Source organism: Lissotriton vulgaris, chromosome 12, assembly GCF_964263255.1.
Source record: "Lissotriton vulgaris chromosome 12, aLisVul1.2, whole genome shotgun sequence".
In the NCBI taxonomy this organism is placed as follows: domain Eukaryota; kingdom Metazoa; phylum Chordata; class Amphibia; order Caudata; family Salamandridae; genus Lissotriton; species Lissotriton vulgaris.
The window spans coordinates 304571785-304596144 of NC_141700.1; positions in this window are offsets into that span (position 1 = coordinate 304571785).

The window sequence follows — 24360 nt, forward strand, 5'->3', positions numbered from 1 at the left end:
GATCAGCCGTACTGTAGGTACCACTTCTCGAACAGAGTGCTACAAATGCAGAGACTGAATCGTTTTTTACATATTTGTTTTCAATTTAATTACTCTAAAGGTAAGGAAAAGAAATGCACAGTTTACAATCAGTATTATAATTTGTTCAGTTTTACAAACTTTCAATTCAATTCAATTAAAAAAGTCTTTATTGCGATTATTCATTTTAGAAGACGGGACAGTCAGTAAATTAAAATATAGATACAACCATGGATATACCACACCAAAGCATAAAACTGGCTTACGAGTTTCTCAATAAGGTTTTAAAAAAAAAAACCTATTATTCCTTTTTAAATTCAATTCCTAATACAAAATTAAATATATCCCACGCACAAGACTTTGAACACATCATAAAAAAAACTACAAATTCCCAATTCCACGTAGCGCGTTAAATAACCCCAGGGGGTGTCGTGGCTGTTAGCGCCCCCCATTTTTTATGCGTAATACTCATGCCCAGCTCAGGAATTTAGCTACTCCTATTACTGCGATCTCATTTAAGCCAGATTTCAATAGCCTCTTAGCCGCCATCGCAGAGCTAGTTCCTAAGAACCGACATACTGGTTTTAGCCACAAGCTACGGGGTTTATGGTAGACCGAACGAATAGGAGGTGATTAGTATCTTCAGAATGATCCGGGCAAAATCGGCACTTATCACCAGTTCTTGGTTGCCACTTGCAAGTTAACTTCCGGAGCAGTAGTGTCCCAGCTCTGAACTGGTGATAAAGCTTGAGGTCTAATGCCTTTGATGTGAGGGCCCAATAGCTTTTCAGGCAGGGTTCATCTATTAGCTCTAGAAAATCTCTAGACAGAGTAGGGCTATTGAGAGAGAAGAACTTCCTAATTTTAGTTAACTCCCAATATGCTGCTCGATAAGATTCTTTTGAGGGAAATTCCACTGATTCAGGGCTCTCCCAGAGTTCCATCTTCCTCATGTCAATATGGAGGGACTTTATACCAATCAACCATTGGATCCAATGCAGGCGATCCAATCCCCTTACTTCGGACAAAGCCCTAGCAAAGAGATGGAGCTCTGGAGTAATCCAGAGACGCCTCCAGAAGGCCAACGGCCTAAAGCGGGCAATATCCTCAATACTCTGACTGCCTAGGTCAAACAGGAGAGGAATACGGGGGGAAGATTGGGGCAGGCCCACAACCAATCTCATACATTTGTTCTGGGCTGTGGACAGTAGGGTCAGGTTAGAGAAACCCCAGATTTCCGCACCAGATAAGATAGCGGGAATTATTTTAGTTGAATAAATTTTAACCACAGGAGCTATGAGCTTAGTTAGTGATAGCCTGTGTTCCTTGATCAATGCTCCCGCTAATTGGGTGTGTTTCAGCGCAAGTATCTTAACTTGGGGGTCCCAACTCAACTTATCGCCAAAAGTGACACCCAGGTAGGTGAAGACATTTGTCTGCTCCAGGGGTTTTCCACCCATAAAGACACGTGCTTTGACGGGCTTTGACCCATGAAGTACCATGAACTTAGTCTTCCCTATGTTACCCTCAAGCTCATGTTTGTGGCAAAACTCCTCAAAACGAGACAGTGCTACCTGCAACCCCTGTCTCGTATTGGATAGTATCAACGTGTCATCCGAGAACATGAGCAGGGGCACCTTTTGGCCGGCCAGCATAGGCGCATCTGTTGGATGGTCGACAAAATACTGCACCACCCCGTTGATGAATAAAGAGAACAGGAAAGGTGCCAGCACACACCCTTGCCAGACGCCCTTTCCTAATTTGAATTTCTCTGTAACCTCGCCCGGCTTCCCCCAACGAACCTGAGCATACGTTGATTTGTGGAGTCTTACCACGAGAGAGACTATCTCTTTTAGCATCCCCAATCTCAATAGGACTTCCCACAGTTTTACTCTTGGGACGAGGTCAAAGGCAGATTTTAAATCCACAAAGGCAGCGAAGAGCATTCCTCTATCCAAAGGACCTCCTTCCAATATAGTAGGACAAATCTAAAGGCCTGGTCCAAAGTCCCCATGTGAGACCGAAAACCCGCCTGTAGGGGAGTTAAAATGTCCTTTTCAGACATCCAAGCCTGGATCCTACCCAATATCACACGTGCTGAAATCTTTTGTATTGCATCAATTAAGCTGATGGTCCTATAGTTGGCCGGAGCGGAACGATCACCCTTCTTATAGATAGGGATGATTTCCGCTCTGGACCATGATGTAGGAATTGGGGCCCCACCAGCTATCGAATTGATTAAATTTGTAATATAGAGTACTCATAAATCAAAATCCTGTTTAAATAAATCGGATGGGATGCAGTCAGGCCCAAGTGCCTTACCACTTGGGATAGACTTAAGAACTGTCTCTACCTCTTTTGTGTTAAACAACAGGGGGACATCAATTTGGATTTGTGGGACAACCCATAACCTCCCCGAAACCTGTTGGAATTGTGTTTCGAAGAAGGCAACCCATTGCTGCGGTTCGACATTAATTTTCGGGGTTATTGACCGCTGCCCATTCCCCCATTTAATGAGGTCCCAGAATTGGGTTATATTCCTTCCTCTACATGCTGACAGCAGGCAACGCCAGCGTTCCTCATCCCATTCTTTCTTAGCATGTCTAATAGCCGTTTTAATTGTTACTCTACACTGCTTGATGTTACCATGGATCCTAGATTTAATGGCTACCACTAGAGCTTTGTGTGCTAGCCTACACGTATTATTATACCACGAGTTAGGCTTGTACATACTAATCTTTTTAGCAGGTTTGTCATTTATAAAAAACCTTTTTAGGCCACTAAAAAGGTCAATGTGAATTCCCGCTAATTTAACATTTAGGACCTCTTGGGAGCCGCATTCAGATAGTTCCCTTAGAGAACCTGATACTAGCGCCCTAATCTCTGCCATGTTCCTTTCATCTATTACTACTTTGGCCCACTGTGCCCTTCTTAAATCATTCGCAATAGTTACTATATTAGGACAGGTGTCGCCTTCCATCAATACGGGGCCACAGAAACTCCTGTAGTTAAATTTGAGAACCAAAGGGTTGTGGTCACTTTCAGGGCGACATTGCACTTCCATGTCTAGAACTAGGAACCATTTCGCCACATTCACAAGGATATAGTCGATGCGGCTTTTGGATCTACCATTATCAAAAGTCACAGCACCCTTGGCGTCAGACTTAGTCCTACCATTAACTGCCCTTAAGCCTCGTTCCAGGCAAAACCCTTTCATTTGAAGTGCAGCCTCAGTCCATTTTCTGATAGGCTCAACATCCAATTGTGGGACCCCCCAGAGTCCATCAATCTCTTCACTAAGCCTGCCATCTTCTGAGTCTAGTGGTTAAAAGCAGGTATTAAAATTCCCTGCGATAATTAAATCATCATTAGGGGGCACTCGGGACAAATGACTCTCTAAAGCCATTATGACCTGAGAACACCTCCCACCAGGTTGTCCCCTAGCATAGACATTATACAAAATTAAATCAAGGCCACTCACTGATCTGACCCTTATGGCCAAAATGTCTGGGCTATCAATACTAACCTCCTCCACACTTATCCCCTCAGATTGGCTCACCCAGCAGGTCAGACCACCCACTGCTCTGCCCCTATGTCCCCTTATTGCTGGTTTAAAAAAGTTCAGAAAGCCGACATGAAAGACCCCATCAGTGGACCACGTTTCCTGGAATGCCCAGATATCGGAGTCTCCTATGTAGCCTATCCAATCAGCAGACAATACTTTTGATTCCAACCCTGCTATATTCCAAGAGGATATAGTCATTGAGGCTCTCAACATGGCCGGGCCACCACACCTAGTAGATGCCTCAACAGCATTTAAGCAGGGATTCAAGTTGGGCGGTCTGGTGACATAGAGGAAACAGTAGGTAAATGGATCTCCATTATAGTTCCGTTCGGACGCCCTACTGTCGGGGGTCTATGTCCCCCCTCGTCTCAGCCCCTCTAGCTAATCCCGACTGTTCATCCATTCCCAGTCAGTCAATATCTTCGAGTTAGGATAAAACCTCATACCGATTATTGATCTGTATGGAATGGTCATTCCAGATATCAGAATCCTGTGGTACACGAAGATCCCTATTTCGAGGCCTTGTGTGCTGTTTATAAAAGAAACCAAGGGGGAGGAGTCTAATCCCATCTGCAGTGAATGGTGAGTGCCCAGCAATCTCGAAAATGTGGCGAACCAAAGCAGGTGACCTAAAGCCCAGAACCACACAATCGCCTGGCATAGATTTAATTGAGTGTCCGAACCATTTTATGCGTCTAACCATTTTGAACTCATAGAATACGTCAACCCCAATACCAGTTTTCTTACTCAAGAAGTGGAGTGCCTTATTTTTAAGAGTGGACCAGTGCTCGCGTGACCCCGGGGTAAGAGGGGGGGACATTCGCTAGGATGACCGAATATGGGGTTGCTTCTGGTGGGAGGTGGAGGGAGCTGATCTTATATAACCTGCCATCATTACTAAGTTCCACCTGCCTCCAATTTCCTTCAACCCTAGCAGGCTGCTGCGGGGGCACAGGCTTAGCATTACTAACACCAATGTGTGTTGCGCCTGTAACCCTCCCTGCTGGTTGCACCTTGTCCACTATTATCTGTGCATTCACCATTGTACCTCCTTGTTCCTTATGAATTTCCCCCACTCTGATAGGGACAACCCCTCCAGTTTCCCGGGGGCTTGGCTGTGCAAGAATCTCTTGGGGGGGAACGTGACAGGGTTTCTTCAATCTTTTTAAGCCTATTATCAACGGAGTCTAATCTTTTCATTATAGGGTCTATAAAAGCGGCTAGTTGTTCCCTTAATAGAGAGCGAAAGTCACATTGGTTCGATAAAGGATTAATACTGGCCTTGGAGGTAATGTCTACATTGTTAGTGCTTGGGTTGCCAAATACAAAAGCCCCACTTGGTTTGCTAGTACCTGGCAGTGGCTTTTGCTTGTTTATACCACGCCCCTTCCATTTTTTAGTTGGAGGCTCCATGCAAGTATGAGAAAGGGCCTTCTTCCCTCTAGTTGTTACCATAACCGGGCTCCCAACACTACTCAGGGACTGTGGGGAGACGAGGTTAGGGCTGATAGGTGGCATACATGATGGGCTTAATGGAGACAGTTCATCTGTAGAAACAGCATCAGGGTTAGGCTGGATAGTAGGCAACTGAGCACTAGGCAACGACCCCCCTTAATAGAATCGGTTCAAATGAAAGTCTACGCTCGGTTGCCTCAATTTCATGAATTAAGACCGATTCAGCCCTCAATAAAAAAGCATCAAGGATCCCCACCACCCTATCCCCACCCTTCCTTTTACTCATGACAATTAATTAAATGCAGTGAGGGTTCGGGTAGAGCCTACTGTGTATCAGTCCGCAGCAGCCAGCGCTGCACTCCAATATTGATATAACGCTTACTGTTCTTAGTAGAGAATGTCAATTATGGGGCCCTGCCCGGCCTCTTCCGGCCCCAGGCAGCCACAGATGGCCCGCCCCTTGCCCGGGCTTAACCCGGCTTGGCCCGCGTGCGTCCTGTGACGTGGGAACTCCGGCGTCCTTTTGTGCGCCACCTGGCACGAAATCAGCGAGGGGGCAGCATCCAGCCGCAAGCGTTCCTGGGAGATGTTGTCTCCCCACACAGCGACCGCGCACAAGGTTACAACAGGCATCGGTGGTGGGTGAGACCAGCGGTACTAGCGTTGCGCGTCCTAGCGCCTCGTCAGAGCCCCAGAGCACCTCAAATAATCCACTGACAGAGAATAAACATCCCAGGTCGGTCAAAGGATTTTAAAAGGAGAGCACCCGCTCCACCGTAACTCCGGCGTCCTTTTGTGCACCACCTGGTGCGAAATCAGCGTGGGGGGGACGTCCAGCCGCAAGGGGCCCTGGGAGATGTAGTCTCCCCACACAGGGGCCGCTCACAAGGTTACAACAGGCAGCGGCGGCAGGAGAGACCAGCGGTACTAGCGTTGCGCATCCTTGCGCCCCGTCAGAGCCCCAGAGCTCCTCAAATAATCCACTGGCAGAGAAGAAACAATCCCAGGTAGGTCGAAGGATTTTAAAACGGAGAGAACCCGCTCCACTGCAACTCCGGTGTCCTTTTGTGCGCCACCTGGCGCGAAATCAGCGTGGGGGTAGCGTCCAGCCGCAAGGCGCCCTGGGAGATGTAATCTCCCCACACAGCAGCCGCGCACAAGGTTACAACAGGCAGCAGCGGCGGGGGAGACCAGCGGTACTAGCGTTGCGCGTTCTCGCGCCCCATCAGAGCCCCAGAGCACCTCAAATAATCCACTGGCAGAGAAGAAACCATCCTAGGTAGGTCAAAGGATTTTAAAAGGAGAGCACCCGCTCCACCATAACTCCGGCGTCCTTTTGTGCACCACCTGGTGCGAAATAAGCGTGGGGGGGCATCCAGCCGCAAGGGGCCCTGGGAGATGTAGTCTCCCCACACAGGGGCCACGCACAAGGTTACAACAGGCAGCGGTGGCAGGGGAGACTAGCGGTACTAGCGTTGCGCGTACTCGCGCCCCGTCAGAGCCCCAGAGCGCCTTAAATAATCCACTGGCAGAGAAGAAACAATCCAAGGTAGGTTGAAGGATTTTAAAACGGAGAGCACCCCCTCCACAGCAACTCCGGCATCCTTTTGTGCGCCACCTGGCGCGAAATCAGCGTGGGGGTAGCGTCCAGCCGCAAGGGGCCCTGGGAGATGTAGTCTCCCTACACAGCAGCTGCGCACAAGGTTACAACAGGCAGCAGCGTCGGGGGAGACCAGCGGTACTAGCGTTGTGCATCCTTGCGCCCCGTCAGAGCCCCAGAGCACCTCAAATAATCCACTGGCAGAGAAGAAACAATCCCAGGTAGGTCGAAGGATTTTAAACGGAGAGCACCCGCTCCACCACAACTCCGGCGTCCTTTTGTACGCCACCTGGCGCAAAATCAGCGTGGGGGCGGCGTCCAGCCGCAAGGGGCCCTGGGAGATGTAGTCTCCCCACACAGCGGCCGCGCACAAGGTTACAACAGGCAGCGGTGGCGGGGGAGTCCAGCGGTACTAGCGTTGCGCGTCCTAGCTCCCCGTCAGAACCCCAGAGCGCGTCAAATAATCCACTGGCAGAGAAGAAACAATCCCAGGTAGGTCGAAGGATTTTAAAAGGGGAGCACCCAAACTTTCAAAATGTTAATTTTTTACATTAAAATGCCTCTGCAGGCACCATGAAGGCAAACATGCAAACAGCTCTGATAATGTGAAAGAAGCACCAGTAGCTGCCCTTGAACTTTTGAAAGAACTATGGGGCATATTATCAGGAACAGCAATAACCTTTAGTGGCAGGAAACTGCTGCTAAAGCGGCGATAATGGGTTTAATAATATGCCCTTGTGAATTCCCATAGAAGCCCAGGCTAACACCAGAACCTTGGCTGCTATGGGAATTCACAAGGAAATATTATCAAGCCCATTATCGCCGCTTTAGCGGCACCGCTAAAGCGGCAATCATTTTATCGCTGTTCTAGATAATATGCCCCCATGAGCTGCATTTGGTAAAAGTAGGTTTTATTGTTTGGCCTAGAGACAATTTTAGCTGTCTTGACCCCTTGTGTATTCAAAATATACATACTTAGAAACTGCATAATATATCGGTGCATAAATTCGCTTTAGGTGAGCCCTCTTCCTATATTTATCAGATGCCATTAAGATTTTTCTTCAAACCACCACAACGTAGCATTGGTCAATGTGTCAATCCACTTCCGCACTGTGAATGACAGTGTATAATCTGATGACGTACACATCCACCCTAAAAAATGTTAACTTATGTTCCAGGCTTTGCCAATGTCTGATGCTCTATAATGTGCTGGCATTGGCAAAGCCAATAGTGGACTCCAGCTATGCTAGAGAGGATGCCCGCCACATTGCATGAAGAAACAGTATCATGCAACTCTGGGGCTGTCTAGAAAGTATGGAAACCTTTGTACTATACTTTCTGCACTCTCAAAATGGCAACCACCAAGCATCAGGCAACGTGACAACGTGCTTCATTACACCGCGTTTGAATGGTAGGAAGAAAAACTCTGACACTCTGTGAGGTTTTTAGAATTTGGGATGTGGGACATCCATTAAATCAGATTAAAAAATATGTTAGTGCTACCCATGTTGATATGCTCACATTACGTTAGAGAAAAACAAAGTTACTGGATTCTGGTTGGCTGAGATTGGAAAGAAAACCCCCTCATTGGCTCCTCATCGAACCTCACTTATCAGCTTAAAAGCAACCAAAGCTAAATTTTGCCAATGTATAAACACTCAGGGGCAGATTTACAAGCCCCTTGCTCTGCCTGTACGTCCCTTTATGTGACGCACTGGCAGTGCATTTCTCTGGCCCAGATTTACAAGGACAGGAAAAACCATCCTTCGTGTCATTTCCTGTCCTTGTAAATACGGCCCCTTTACATGCAGCACTTTGTGTGAAAGGGGCATTCTATGGGTGTTGCTTTGGATGTTCCCATGCAACACCCAAAGAACCAGACACATTTCCAGATTTACGAGGAATCATAAACCTGGAAATGCATCAGTATGCCGTAGCCAGGCGCAACAAGGATAAATGTTGTAATTTCTCCCCTTTTTTTCCTCTTTGAATGCATGCTGCATTTTACACCACGCATTGAAAGAGGAAAATGCCTGTAGTGATTGTTTCTGTGCAGGAAGGTGCCTCTTCCTACACAAAAACAATCTCCCCATGACGCAAACATCCTTGCACAATGGTGGAAGAGTGCCTGTGCCAGCACATGGCTGCAGTTTGTGCGCCAGCACAGGAGAGAGCACAGGAATGCGATATTTCATTGTAAATATGTTGCATTCCTGTGATATGAATGTGCAGCGGCGTGGCGCATCCAAAGGGCTTGCGGCGCAGTGCTGTGGCACTTTCTTGTACAACTGCCCCAGAAAGTTGCCCTGGTCAATGGATGAAAAGAATGCTTTCAGGTTTCTGAAAACCCTATCTTGGAAAAAGTCGGCAGTGCAGGGGCTATCCATTTCCCTTAGTACTCTCTAGCAAAATATTTTCATAAGCCAAGGCTCCCCAGTTTTCTACTACCAGATGAGTTCGTGGACCAGCCAAACTCAAATTCCTGAATCCGATTTTATATTCCACTACCATTGATGTCCCTAACTTCCATCCAGTGAATTGGGTGCATCAGGGCTAAACATTCCATTTTCTCAATACTGTTGGCCTCAGACTAGACGACCCTTTGCTCTGCCCAAAAAATATTGAACTTGAAAGTTTGCACAAAAAAAAGTAACAAGACAAAGAAAAAAGATGAAAAAGACTAACCAAGGGCCTGAAAATGTTGAGTGGAATATGTTTAAAAGTATAAAAACAAATATGGAAATGTGATAAAAAGAAGTCTGAAATTCTTGAAACGGCTGTTCCTAAAACTCACCATTATTTAAGTGTGGTTATAGCTATTATATCTTGCAATGTCTTTCAAATCAATTCCAATCACAAATCCAGTAGGTGGAGTTAACTCATGATACCTCCGGAGTCAGCACTGAACTTGGTTATTGGTGTCTCCAAGCTAACATGACACAGGTTCACAGGAGATTGCATCTCTGGCTCAATGTTGTCAAATTTTCAGCTCAAACAAACATTAATGATCAGAAGATGGCGAAGCAGTAGCAAACCAGCATGTAGAATCACAGAATGAGGAAAGGACAGAAAATGGCAAAGTCATTTGAGGGTCTAGCCAATAACTTCTCTAGATCTCTGACTCAAAGTTGTTTAACCCATGGATTCAATATTGTGAGGCTGTTGACACAGCTGTGGCAAGTAAATTCTAGCCAAACAAAGGATCTTTTCTGAAATGGTGACACAAATATGGCTTGATGGTAGGCCTTTCAACTCAATATTCGACTCAGGAAGTAACTTGGTGATGATTTGAACATTTAGAACGGCTTATGTAGTTGTACCAGAAACCGATCTTACTGCAAATTATCAACTGTGAGGCTGCCATTAGCATTCCATCTGGATAACGGGTTTTTGCAGGTGCACATCCCACAGCTCCCCAAAGCAGGTTCAGTCAATAGGCTGTCTTTGCAACCTACGCACATCTGAATATTCTAGAGGAGGTCAGGAATGTTGCTCATCCAGTTCTGGAGTATATTCCTGGATGTATAAATCAGAGTTAGGAGGAATAACTAACTCCTCCACTGTAACCCTTGGAGGTAGCACCATGTAATATTACAAATTCCTGGAACCCATCAGCCTTGGTTGAAGCTGGTTCTTATGTGCCAAAAGGCCAAGAAGGAGTTATTAAAAAAGGAACCAGCGTTATGATTGGTGAGTGGTCCAAAACAAATGTATTAAAAGCACATACATCCCCCATTTCCCTCAGAGTAATGTACTACATGAACATTAGGCCCCACAATTCTCCCAGAGCCACTTTGGGTTTTTAAGAGGGGTGACTATAGATTTGAAAACAAGGAATTATTTGCTCTCACAATTACACCCACTAAGAAATAGTTGTTTCAGTCTAATTCAAAAATATTCCAACACCTTCTGCAACCACTTTCTGCTAGAGACTTTCACTTAATAATATATCCAAGTGTGGTCAGTAACAGATGCCCGGGTAGAAATCTTTGGGCAACTCATTTTGAAATGTGGAAAGAAGGTCTTCAGAAAGTTCATCAATCACTGTCTGGTGAAATGGGCTTATCTTACCGGAGCAGTCCCACGCTGTGAAAAGGATGTCAAGTATGCCTTCTGTTAAGCCCCTTGCAGTTGAATTACATAAACACTATTCCATTTCTCAAAAGTCACAGGCCAAAGTTTGTTTTGACAAATTTCATTACAGATTTGTTGCATTCAGTGTATATTTGTTGTGTTGAATCTGTTTACCAAACCAGAGCTCCCATGTAATAATGAGGTACCATTATTTAGCAGGGATATTTAGTTTGCGCTAAAGTTATGAGAATATCATTGTAGTATGCAAACTGATTGTAAGAGAATATCTGTGGATGTGATTAATACTGCACTATAGTTTTCATCTTTCTGCAGAAGGATAAGGTATCATGTACTAAAACAGGTGATTCATTTGAAGAAAGTTATTACATTTTTTATCAAGTTCAGAGTCAGAGTTGATTAGGCCTCCAGTGGTAGGAGATGTACTGAAAGGGCCAAATTATTCATATTTTTCATAACACTTGTACCTGGTTCTGTTTTGCAGGCGACTGAGTACAGAACAGGTCACTGGGACGAGCACTGACTCAATATACCATTCCATATTTGCAATAACTTTAATATGCACATGAGTAACATCAACATATTTATATTAAGCTAAACTTACGCAAATGTTGGACAAATAGTTATTCCCACAGATGGGACTACACTCCGTCAAGTGGACTTAAGCCATGAAATGGGCCCAAGGCATCCATGACCCAATTGGTCAAAAGCACCAAATCAGATTTAAACCTAGACTGTATAGTGCATGCTGAATGTTTATGAATTACATTTAGCACAAATATAATGGTATTGTTAGAGCATTGCCCATATAATATCTTGAACTATTGCTCAATTACCAAAACTTAGACAGCAGGACAATACTTTCTAGGCCAATATCAAGGAGCAGGGTACCTCAAGGCATTTATCTTGAAAGCGTCAGAGCCTATTTTTTTAAATCATACTGAACTTCCTTCACTGGAGTGCTACATCCACTACTGCGTTCTCTCAAAAACACTTTTTATGTGCACTTTAAGGGGGTTTAATAGTTCTTGGACCCCAATGTATTTGATATTATATTGGTAGGCAAGATGTTCGAGCAACTTGCCATTGTAGAAAACATAATACCATAGACACCATAGTTGTCCAGTCTCTCAATGTGATTCCCATCCAAGGAGCATTTAAAGATACATTTACATTTCCTTTCCGCAACCTCAATATTTTTAATTCTGAAAAAAAAATGAAAGAAATGATTTAAGGTCATATATTCCAACTATCTATATTAGATACGTTTGGAGTTTATAGTAAATGACAGTGTCATCGGTTTAAGGAAGAGATGTGTAAATCTTGTTAAGACCGGGTGTGCATTCCAAACCTCACAAATCATCACAGTTACACAGGAAAAAAGTATATAATAAACACTCCAGCAACCGTCACAGCATCACACTTGGTCATTTAGGAAAGACGATGGCCCACATTCACAGAGATACGTGTTCCTACTCCTATGTCCATGTGCAGAGATTCCTCAAATATTTAGTCAGAAATCTCAACCTGTGTTGAATTTACCAATGCCGGTTGGCAAATCCATCTAAAAGTAGAATTGCCAGATTCCACCCTTCAATTGTGGGGGTAAATTCTCCTATCACTGAATTTACGAACACAGAACTACTATAAGTAATTCTATGGTTGGATTTCTGCTATCCCAGTCTCTACGGATGGGGAAGATATCTCTGCTTCTACTAAACTCTTGAAGATACCACACCCTAGACTCAGCTCTTTTCCCCTTGTAATGTGTGACTTTGCTTCCACTAGGATGCCACCAGCACCAACCAAGAGGAAGAGAAACTTGACTGAGGAGGAGACAAACCCTGTAATTCCCTTTGTGGCAGATTATTAAAGGAAGCAGGAAGGATGTGTATTTATGCATTGCAGATATATATCAGAGAAAAGATGTTTATCTCCATCCTTAGTGATACCCATTCTTCACATCTGGATGAACAGCGTGTGGTTTGACTGTATTACGTAAGACCCAGTGCCTAATTTTTAGGTAGACTTATAGTAAAAAGGAGTCACCATTCTTAACCACATCGATGCTAGTGTTATTTTCCTCCTGTGCTGACTTTGCTTCATTCCCATTGTTCATGACGAGCTCAGCTCGTCATGAGTGTATGGAGGTGTACACCATGACGAGCTGAGCTTGTCATGAGCGTCCAAGGAGTTGACTAGAGAGAGAAAAAGAAGGGAACTAAAATGTACTCTCTTCGTGTGGCACTCTATTTGTGGGAGGCACAGTGTCCCCATCTTGATGCCCTCACATACCCCAAAGGATGTCATGCTTCATTATGGGGCTTTTGCTCCTCATCGGACCGGCACTGCAATGCCCTACCGGTCCCCCGAAAGGCCTCTTTTTCAGAGATCTTTGGATGAAGCCGTATCGGTGTGTGGGTGTAAGTGGAAGTGAAGTCCTAGAAGGTGTATTAAAAATGGCTAGAGGGAGAGAGATTAATTTTTATTAAGGTGATCCCTCTGTCATTATTAAAACAAAGTGTATGGTGCTGCTTTAAGGGGTATTACGACCCTTGATAGCAGGGTAACTATATGTCCCTTGTGAGCATATGATCTGGTTAACATGTTTCGCGCTTTAATGGTCTCAGGGGGAGAATCAGGGCGCTTCGTCACTCTCTCTACTTAGGAACATTGACTACCTTTTAGTATAAGTTTAACTTCGGGAGCACGGGTCACTGGACCTTATGAATATCTCCTAGAGTCCCCCTCTTTTGATAAATAGGATAATTCTTAGGTAGTGAATTCTTTCCTTTTTGGGTAACCTGTAGTTGATTTTAGTTTAATCAAAGGTTTGGGCCCTAGAGGCCCCAAAGAATTCTAATACTGGTTTGCACCTCTGATCGTTCATCTCCTTTATATTCTGGATAAAATTCTGAATTTTTCTGGATAGGAGTCAGAAATGAGTGAAACTTTGTCCTTGTACTCCCCTCTCCCACCATATTTGACGCCACAGTGGCAGCCCTAATTACTGATACAGAATAGAAGACCCATGCTCAATGGATTTTGAGGAACCCTTGCCAAATGTATATGCCCACTTTTAATTGGTCGATAATTGACCAAATCATTTCTGATTCCGTTCTTCTCCATTCAACCATGTATCACTATTATGCCACTTTTGTTCTTGTTTGAGATTCCCAGTGTGCCTTCGTCAATATATTGTTGGCCTAGGCGTTCGGACATTCTAGGTCATTTATATCTTCACATGAACTGATCTTCAGCATCTTGTATCTTTTCTAGGGTTTCTGGTTGTGGCCATTATGAAATGTCTGGAACACAAAGAGACCTTTTGATAAAAGGATCATTTTTGTGGCCACTATTCAAACTAGCCAAGAGAGGTCTGAGGGGTTCCAAGACTGGACATCCTTGTTCATAACTCTAAAAGAGTTTGCATAATCTATATGTACTTTGAGGTTAAGGAGACTGCTGAATGCACTGCTTAATATGTAATGATTTCAGTGACCCATACAATGGAGAACTGCCTCTGAATACTTTTGTGTTGGTCATGTGGGATACTAATGTTCAGTATTATTGATAGTTGTACATTCATGCTAAAGCCAGACACTTTTACGAAGTCTCTTATATCCTGTATCGGTGTCAGTATAGAGCGAACTTGGTTGGTTAAGGAAGGCAGCAATTTTTCTGAGTAAATTATTACATTTTTCCTTTGCTACCTTATTTTTACTTGCTTTATGTTTTGATTATGCCTTACCCATTCTGTCCTTTGTTCATTATATAGGCCAAAAAGCAGGGCAAAAGAGTGCACCCCAGCCTCGTGCCTCTATGGATAGATATTTCTAAAGTAGGTACCATTTGGTCTGATTCTTTATCTTGATCCTTGTAACCACTAAATATGTGGGCTCAGAAATTGGGCTTGCAACCAACTCTTTTAAGGGTCTCCTTCAACTATGGCCAGTCTATCTTAGCAAATGCCTTCTTAGCCTCTATGGTTAAGAACGAAACATTCTTTTATTTTGTTTGATATTGCCAAATATATGTGTTCCTGTGCATTATCTCAGCAACATCTACCTTGGTTAAAAGCTGATGGATCTGGATCGATCAGGCTAGGTATGAATGGGTGTCTAAAGGCTAATATTCCTGTAAATGTGTTGGCATCTAGTTTTAGTAATGAAATAGACTCTTATGAAGCACACAGAGAAAGATGCACCCAGGTTTCAGTATAACTAAAGTAGACAACTCCAGCGTGGTTTTTGTTAAGGTACGTTCGTAAATGAAAGAGTGGTACACGTGATAAAATGAGTGCAACTAGAGGATAGAATGTTTGTATCCTTGCCCTCTTTAAGAGATGAGCCAGGTTTTGCCTTTCTGTGCATCACTCTATTCCATGGTGCTTTGGCCCTAATTTTTCATGTGAGCAGTATCCTTTCCTTGTTACCTGGGTAGTATTTTTGTTTAATACAAAGTAGGGCAAATCCAGCTTTGTCAGTAAGTAGCGTTTTTGACGTGCACATTGATGGCTGTTAATTGACACAAGATTTCTACTATTCCTGTCCTTTTGTAGAATTCTTTCACTTGTTTTAATTTTGTGTTCAGTTCTTTATTCTTTTCTTTCTTATCTTTGCTTATTTGAGCAGCAACTCTCAATAGAGTGACCCTAGTGACTACTTTGAGGACATCCCAGAGTACACTCACCGGTATCTTGTAATTATCATTATTTTCTATATACTGTGAGCTGTTTATTTCAGCAATTTGTTTTATATACAGCAAATTATCTCACACTCTCTAGCTATTTTTTGGAGTAAAGGCAGAAAGAACATCTACCCTAAAGTAGTTTGGTTCATGATCTTAAATTGGGACATTACCTATCTCTGACCTAGAGATTCTCATTGCTATCATGGATGAGCTTAGAAAATACTAAGGTCAAACCTTGCTTAGATTGGGTGAGCTACTGGGTAAAAGGTAAAGTATATTTAGTTGGAGATGGAGTCGTCTCCGTGTACCTTTTAGTTAATTATTAGCTAACTATTCTTTGAATTCTTTCATGATTGCGTCTGTCTGTCCCAATCTTTGGTACTAAGCATTGCTATATTTAAGTCCCCTTTTATGAGGATCAGTTTCTCTGGTATTGTCAGGATCGGTCGAGCCGCGCCTACCGAGCATGATGAGAACTTCAACTCCAATGATGCAATGGGAGGGGAAGTATTTGAGGCAGCGACGCGCCGGGAGCCGGTATCCGTTTCCTGTTTGTTTCTGGAAGGGCTTGGTCGCGGAACCAGCTTCTCCGGGTTGAGTGTTCGAGGGCAGCCAGAGGCCTTTCTTTGCTCGCTGAGGACACTGCGTCCAGGTTAGTGAAGCGGAGCGTAGCGAGTTGCCTATCTGCACGCTACTGTTCAACCTTGGTATTTGGAGATACAGGGAAGCGGAGGGCAGTGGTAATTCCACCACTCATTACTGTGTTCCCTCTTGGCATAACATTCTGGGATTATGGGAAGCGGAGCGCGGTGGTAATCCCTACCACGCGTTACCGTGTTCCTACTTGGCATTGTACTTTTGGCATTCTACAGAGGATTACAGGAAGCGGAGAGCGGTGGTAATTCCTGCCACGCGTTACCGTGTTCCTTCTTGGCATTATACTTTGGGCATTCCACAGAGGATTATAGGAAGCGGAGCGCGATGGTAATTCCTGCCACGCGTTACCGTGTTCCTTCTTGGCATTGTACTTTGGGCATTCTACAGAGGATCATAGGAAGCAGAGCGCGGTGGTATTCCTGCAACGCATTACCGTGTTCTAGGATTATGTCGTTGTGGATCTTGTAGTGACTAGAACTACAAGCTACATACTTAACGACAGTGTCATAAGGCTGAGGAAGTTGTTTTCCATTGATATCCGAAACCAGACTCTATGCTATGGAGTAATAGAACACTGGTCCTCATAAGGAAGGAAGGGATTCTTGGTTTCCTTTCTGTCACTTACTTAACATTGGGAGGATTCCCTTGTTGGAGACACAGAAGGATTTGCAATAGTTTAATATGGTATGCATGAGCACCTAATACAAACAAAGGGAGTGAGGGTGTTGATAAGAGATTTGATTATACATGAGTGTTTATGTATTTTCAGCTTTTGCATGGGAAGAAAGTAAAGAGGAGGAACTAAAGCATTGAGAGTGTTTTCTTCTCTCTAACAGGTATTACAAACATTAGTGAGAATTAATGAGTGTAGACTGTTATATGAGAAAGTGTTTATATCTTTGTGTTCTCTCATTTCAGATCCTTTCTCCCTGCTGTCCCCTTCCCTTCCCTTGTTTCCCTTGCTTGATGGTTCACACACCCTGTGTTTATACTTCAGGGTGTTGGTAACTTCAAGAGGTGGACCCCCATAGAGCAACGCCTGGATCCTGCGGAGCGTACCTGACAGGTATCTGGTACATTTTGGTGATGGTTTGTTTTAAATATTCTTCTTGTCATTCATTTGGTGTACATTAATTAGCTACCTCAAAGGTGTATTCCATAAGGACAGCTATTCCCCCCTTTTAAGAGGGCCCAGAGGAAAGAATTGATTGCTTCTTGAGGCAGTTGACTTACCAAGGCGGATGCCATATTTCACCTTATGAAGCTGAGATGGAATTATTCGCCTCTTTGTTGATGTATTTAAACCTCAGGCATTTAGACCATTTCCACCATTGCTAGACTTGTACTGTATTTAATTTAATGTTGCTCTATTCATACCTCAATTTGGCCTGGGACTCTCTCTTTACAGTCAAATAATATTTTTTTGTACTTCAAGGTACCCCTTCGTGCAAAAAACTATCCTGACCTTAATGCAGTCTCCCTTGCACTGTGGCGCCAGGGTGCCTGCATCCATGGTAGGCAGCCACAAGTGCTCTAGAGCATGGGGAAAGCATACCTGTAGCATTTATTTGAATATATGGTCCAGTAAAAGGCCTAAAACACCATGGATGGGCCCAGTAGCCCCTCCATGCCCCGTGGCTCTCCGAAAAGGGTTCTGACACTATTTACATGGGCAAAAGGGAAAATATGTGACCATTTAATAGTCTAACAAAATAGTCCATAAAGACAGCAGAAATATCTTGATTAAAGTTGACTGATGAAGTAAAAGTCAAATTTCCAACAGAAATCTAAGGTTACTCCCCCAAGCCAGATGAATTATCCAAGTAGCTGTCTTCAGTTGGAGACAAAATGTTCTAACTAGTCTCACCCTCTGACATAACCAGGATAACAAATTCTTCCTCAGATGCAAAAGGTGGCTCTGAATTGCAGCATATGATGCACCCTTCAGAACTGAACACATTGGGGTTGGGAAAAAACCTATAAGGGCCCACTGGGTGACAATACAACTGCATGAGGGGAGGGGTTGCAAAGCAAATGAAATTAAAGGTGTGCCATCAAAGGCATTAGGAGAAGTGCCTGCAATCGAGGAGGTCAAAAGGAGCCATAGTTGCTTTTGCTGGTCAGCTATCATCTCTTAAACCATCTCTTTTTCCTGTCATTTCCTTGATATCCCAAGAGATCACTAGATGATTAGTAACTCTCTGTTTCATGGACTGTTTGAAGCTGCCATGGTGACATTTTCAGTGTGGGGGCGAAGGGTGCTTGTGGTGAATGCTTCTCTTGTCCACTCTTCTTTGTAGTGGGCACTTGGAGGTGGAGGTAAAGAAGGATGTTCTGCTGGAGGCATCGTAGTAGTGGGGACCTATGGTGTGATAGTCTGCATAGGCCTTGGACAGACAAAGCTGGTCCTCCTCCATTTTATATGTCTTTGGTGAGGGAGGTGCCCAATTTTCCAATACCTACTGGGATGTGGTGTGCATCTGCACCCCATGGGTTCAACAGTCTTCATACAAATTTATTTTCAGCTGAGCAACTGAGGATCCACACTGATGCACTCTCCCTGCTGGTGTCTGTTTATCATGAGGCATGCATTATGAACTTTATCGTTTATCCTCCTCTCATGGTACCACAATGATGAGTAAGTATATATCATGTACATTCAATGTCTTAAGTATATATTTACAGTAAACGTGAAAAATATTGACATTACCATGCACTCTACTACCCTTTATCATGTAATTGTATAATTTACACTTTTCACAGTGGGTGGCTTATTTACAGTGCGCCACTTTTAATATGGGAAACCGTGACATACCAGTAGCACAAGGGGTTTGAAAATAAGTCCCGTGTTTTTTTGAAGGCCAAAAGTGGAAACCAACAGAAGCCATTAAATGAAATACCTATTCCAGTGACACAATGCAGGATATCTATGTGGAAATGGCCCACATTGGCATAATCGGAATCTGTCAGCCCTTCCAGATCATACATTAGCCGACTACCATGCTGACTAAAAGGGAAATGCTGGTTATAACAAATGCCTATTCAGCTTTGTTTGTCTAGGACTAAGGAATATGACCTGAAAGGCCATGCTAGGTCACCCCCAAACATTGACATTTGTACACCACAATGTGAAACTTTATTATTGCACCTGACATAACAAGAATAACTAGTGCTATGTCAATCCTTCCTACATTCATATTGGCTGCAAAAGGGAACTTAGATATGAGTCAATAGTAAAACTGTGTGACTAATGGTTAGACCAACTATGGTTCTTTTAAGGACCAGTGATTTTCCATTACTGCAATTGGTCAGAACTAACCTTACCTTGTCATAGACAGCACAACTATCCCTCACGTACCACAGACCAAACTATTTCCCATTTTTGATAGATCAAACTCTTTGTTTATCTGGCTGCATTCTCACTCACTATCTTCAAAATCTCAACATAACAGATAGCAGAGTTACACCTCACCTTTCAGAGATGATATACCTAGACCATGATGGTCCCATGCTGCAAGATTGTGCTTCATTAGAATAAGATATAATTAGTTAAGTTCTGTCTCATTAAATGTCCACCTACATCTGTATGTTCTACTTGTTAGCTTGTCGACATCACTCCATCTGTTCCAGGAAGCGTGACACAGAGTGTAAGAAACTTTGTTATTGATTGAGGTGGGTGAGACCTGTCGTCAAGCAAAAACCACAATGCTTGTCAAAGTGAACCACAGAAGTTACTGAATTAACCTGCATTTAGCCCTCTAGTAGCTTGGAACAAAAGCAGTCAGGCTTAACTTAGTGGCAATGTGTAAAAAATGTATGCCTCGCACAAAGAGTAATAAAGTGAAAACATATCACAAGAAAAATCCAAAAGCAACAGTGAAATGTAAAGACAATTTTAATAATAAAATTATACCAGAATGACTAAACTCCAATCAGTAAAACCGAAGATAAGCAAGGTTAAATGTTTAAGTAGATATAGTGTCTAAAAGGACAAAGTGCCACTCGTAGTCATCTAGTTGTGCTAGACCGGGAAAAAGTCACAAGATCAGGCTGAATGCGATGGACCATGGACCGGATACAGGGACCAGAGTAGTCAAGCCAAAAAAGTTACCTTCTCAAAGTTGAATGCAAAGAGCTCTGGTCGCGGTGGAGAAGCTGTGAGGAGCACATGAAGGGTCGCGGTTGGTCATCGCTGTAGTGCAAAGAGCAGGCTGGACTTTGCAGATAGCCATCACTGCAGCATGAAGATCTGTCAGGTATCATAGATTGTCGTTGCTGGAGATTCACATTGACAGTCGTATCTGTTGTGCAAAGTGCAGATCTCACATTGGTGATCATCACTGGCAGTAACTTTAGCACAAACAGTTGAGTTCACCAGAGCTACGAGTTGGCAGTTGTTATAGACTGCAGAGTCTTGGTGCAAATGAGCCTCTTCGTATGTGCGAAGCGCCAACAACTTCAGGACTTCTCTTTTTGCTGAAAAAGAGTGCACACTGATGCTAGTCAAAGGGTACAGTACCTGGAGAGGCACACTTTAGGATCAAGGACTCTCTCTAGAAGAGGCCAGCAGGGCTCAGGCAGGTCCTGTTGCAGGTCAAGGCAAGTCCAGTGCAGCAGGTTAGATGGGCAGTTGCAGGGAGGCCTCAGGAGATTTTTATTTCCCTGTAGCTCAGAACAGGAGGTCAACCAACTGACCCTTGGAGTCACTCCGGTAATCTGGGATTAAGAGAGCAGGTCCATTCTTCAGGAAAGGCCTCAAGCAGCGGGGCAGTTCTCTGGGGAACTAGACAAGCATCAAGCATTAGGGCAGGCCTTCGGGGGTCAAGGTAGTCCTTTTGAAGGCTTTCCCAGGTCCAGGAGTGTAATGAAGAAGTACTCTTAGAGTCCAATATTTGTCCCTGGTGTCATGAATCTTCTATGTCACCCCCATACCTTGTTCTGGAAAGCTCTTCCTTTCTCCTGTCAAGGCTTCAAAGAATTCAGGGGTGAAAAAGTTCCTTTGTGTGGGTGCTGGAAGCAGACCTTTGAAAATGTTGTGTAGAAGGGAACAGCTCCATCTCCATCTCCATGAACCTAGGCAGAATGTCCCACCCTGCCTACATCTAATCCCCTTTGTCTCACTCTCTGACAGGAATACACAAACCCCAACAGCAGAACCATTCACAATCATGCGACCCAGGACACCTTCAGAGACTCTAGAATGGTTAGGGCAAGGGAAAATGCCAATTTTCTAAAAGTAGCATTCCCAGAATTGTGACTTAAGATCCAATGTCATCATTAAAGAGGATTTTAAATTACAATTTATTTGAGACCAAACATGACATTTCCACCAGTTCACAATTAAAAGTTGGAATGTACTAAATGTAACACGATAACTCTATGTTATCCTATGCGAGAAGCAGGCCTTACAGTAGTGAAAAACAAATTTAGGAGTTGTTCACTGCTAGGACAAATACGTCTTAAACCCATATATCCTTATTAATATTATAAAGGAAGGTTTAGGCTTGGCAAAAGTTTTATTTTGCAGGCTGTAGTGGCAGGCTTGTGCTTTAAACGGATCCTTTAGTGGGTAGCATAATGAGTGCTGCAAGCACACTAGTAGCATTTGAATTACAGGCCCTGGGTACATATAGTACCATTTTCGAGGGTAAATTAAATATGCTAATTATAGAGCACAAGCACTTTACCACTGGTTATCAGGAGGAAACTATGGCCAACAATAATGGGTTCAGTTAAAGAAGGCACACATCTATGGGAATACCACACACATGGTTGTCATTTCCAGCAAGAACCCATACCGATAGACACTGGATTGAATGGGGTAAAAGATGAGGAAGAGACAGTGTCTATCCAAGAGAGATTGTAAGAGGTGAGAGGTCTGTAGTTGAGGGGACATGGTACCAGCATGAGCATTAAGGACAAAGAAGAAGGGAAAGGAGAAAAGACAGGAGCAGTGCAATTGCATCACAAGGATCGGGAATTACATCGGAAGGAGGGGGGAAGAATGATGTCCAGACTACCTGTGCTAGTGTGTGAGAAGGAGCCTGCTCAAGATCAACATATGGGAGAGAAAATGAGACATTTGATTTGTGACAAATTTGGGCAGGTGACAGACAATAGAAAAGGAAACAAGAAAAAGAACAGAGATTTCCCCATTGAGCTTGGGTGAGAACCTTTGACCTGGAGATAGCAGAGCTAATAGATCTCGAAGATGAGTGAGAGAAAAAAGGTAAGAGGCATGTAGGATACATATTGTTTTATTTCAAAATCTTTATTTGGCTATTAAAAACAAACAGCCATAAAAGTACACACAATATAATACAATAAAAGCTTTGAAGAATTTAAAAAGTACCAACATTAAGTTAAATTCGTTTCTCATTTATAACACAATACTTTTCCGTGCATTGATCGATTTCAAAACTAACAGGGCAGTATTATAGCATGTCAGTGGGTCCTCTAGAGTTACAAGAAATTTTATTGCATTTTTATGAGACCTACTTCCATGGGTAACAAACAGGGATTTTAGATAACAACATCTAAAATTACAGTAAAATTTACAAAATAATGGAAAGCTCAGTGTGCTTTGTTTACTCTTATTGTCGCACGGACATGGTGTCATGTCTGGGGGACGTGTCTTCATTTTTGGAAAGTGCTACACAAACAAATGATGAACTGAATGCTGAATAAATCATACATTCACCCCCAGTCAATAGATCTGGATTAAATTCATTGTTCTTTTCTCATCATGCCACACTAGTTTAGACCCAGCCATATGCAAATCAGTCTTGACCCTGTGCCTCATGGGAGCAGTCCGGACCGAACTGCCAAGCCAAGGCCTCCCTGGACTGGAAACAAGCATCCTGGGACGGGTTTCTGGGTATTACCCTTCATCAACCAGGCTAGCTTGAATCCAGTGGCACAGTGGGCAAGGGACCCACGTCTGGGCATACCCATCTCTCTTAGGGCGAAAAGTGCTACGCAAACATTCATTTTTGGAAAGGCAACACAATAATACATACCACATCTTAACCTTCGCAAAACAAATAGGTGATGTCCATGAGTCATATGCAGCAAATAACTATTTGGCCCTCTTCTAACATAAAAGATTTATATAATACCACAGTTGGGTTTGAACAGGTCCAATTTAGCTATGAGGTTCTGTCTCAATGACATGAAGGAGACATTGATCTTTTTCTTGGTAATAGTTATCATTTTTCCGGAATTCGACCATACAAACATATTAAACAGATTCCCCAATGTGGTATTAATATAAAACAATCAAGGAATTTTTAGAGCATCATTCAATTTTGGACAATCTAAAATAATAGACTTAGTAAAAACAGTCTCTTTACGTCTCCAGATTGATGCCCGTAATAACAAAGGCCATACCATCAAGGTGTCACCCAAGAATTGCAAACCCACCTCGTGGTATATGATAGTATTCGATATGGATGATGGTAAACACAACAAGCGTTTTAGGAAATGATTTTCTTCTGTTTGTAGGGCCACACTATTTGTGTAACCCCAAAGTCCTGCCCCATATATAGCAGTACTTACTCCTTTAGCTTTATGGATGGTTACCATTTCCTTGATTGGTCGGTTACCCAATTTAACAGCAAATTTAAAAATCCCTTGATTGGCCCTACTAATTTTTGCTCTTCTATTTACGATATGTCGGGACCATGTGCCATTGCCTAAAAATAGTATACCAAGATACAAGAATGGGTTTACTGTACTTATTGGAGTACTATCTATAAAAAAGTTTCAACAGGGTTTCCTTGAAAACCCACATATCATGTTGAAGGTTTTCAGTTTATTAATTACCATCCTCCTCTGTTTTATAAAGCCCGAAAACCCATCCATCAATCTTTGGAGGCCTACTGTGGTCAGTGCCAATAGTACTGCGTCATCCGAATATAGTAATACAAGTATCAGACGACCAGCCACCCTCGGTGCATCAGCCTGTTTTTTTTGTAAATACATATCAACCTCATAATAAAAAGAGAAAATAAAATTGGAGCTAGCACGCGGCCTGTCATATACCCCGTCCTACTTTAAATTTAAGTGTACATTCGGCCTGAGGACCAAAACGAACTGCGCAGGTTAATTTTTCATATAAACAGGAAAGAAAACTAATAATCACCAGAAGGGCTCCCAGGTCAATTAAAGTTTGCCAAGTAGATTATAGTCAACTAAATCCAAAGCACTACTCAAATCAGCAAAACATAAATATAAGGTACCCGTCTTTGCCCTAGTATATTTGCCGATAAGTAGTTTCAAA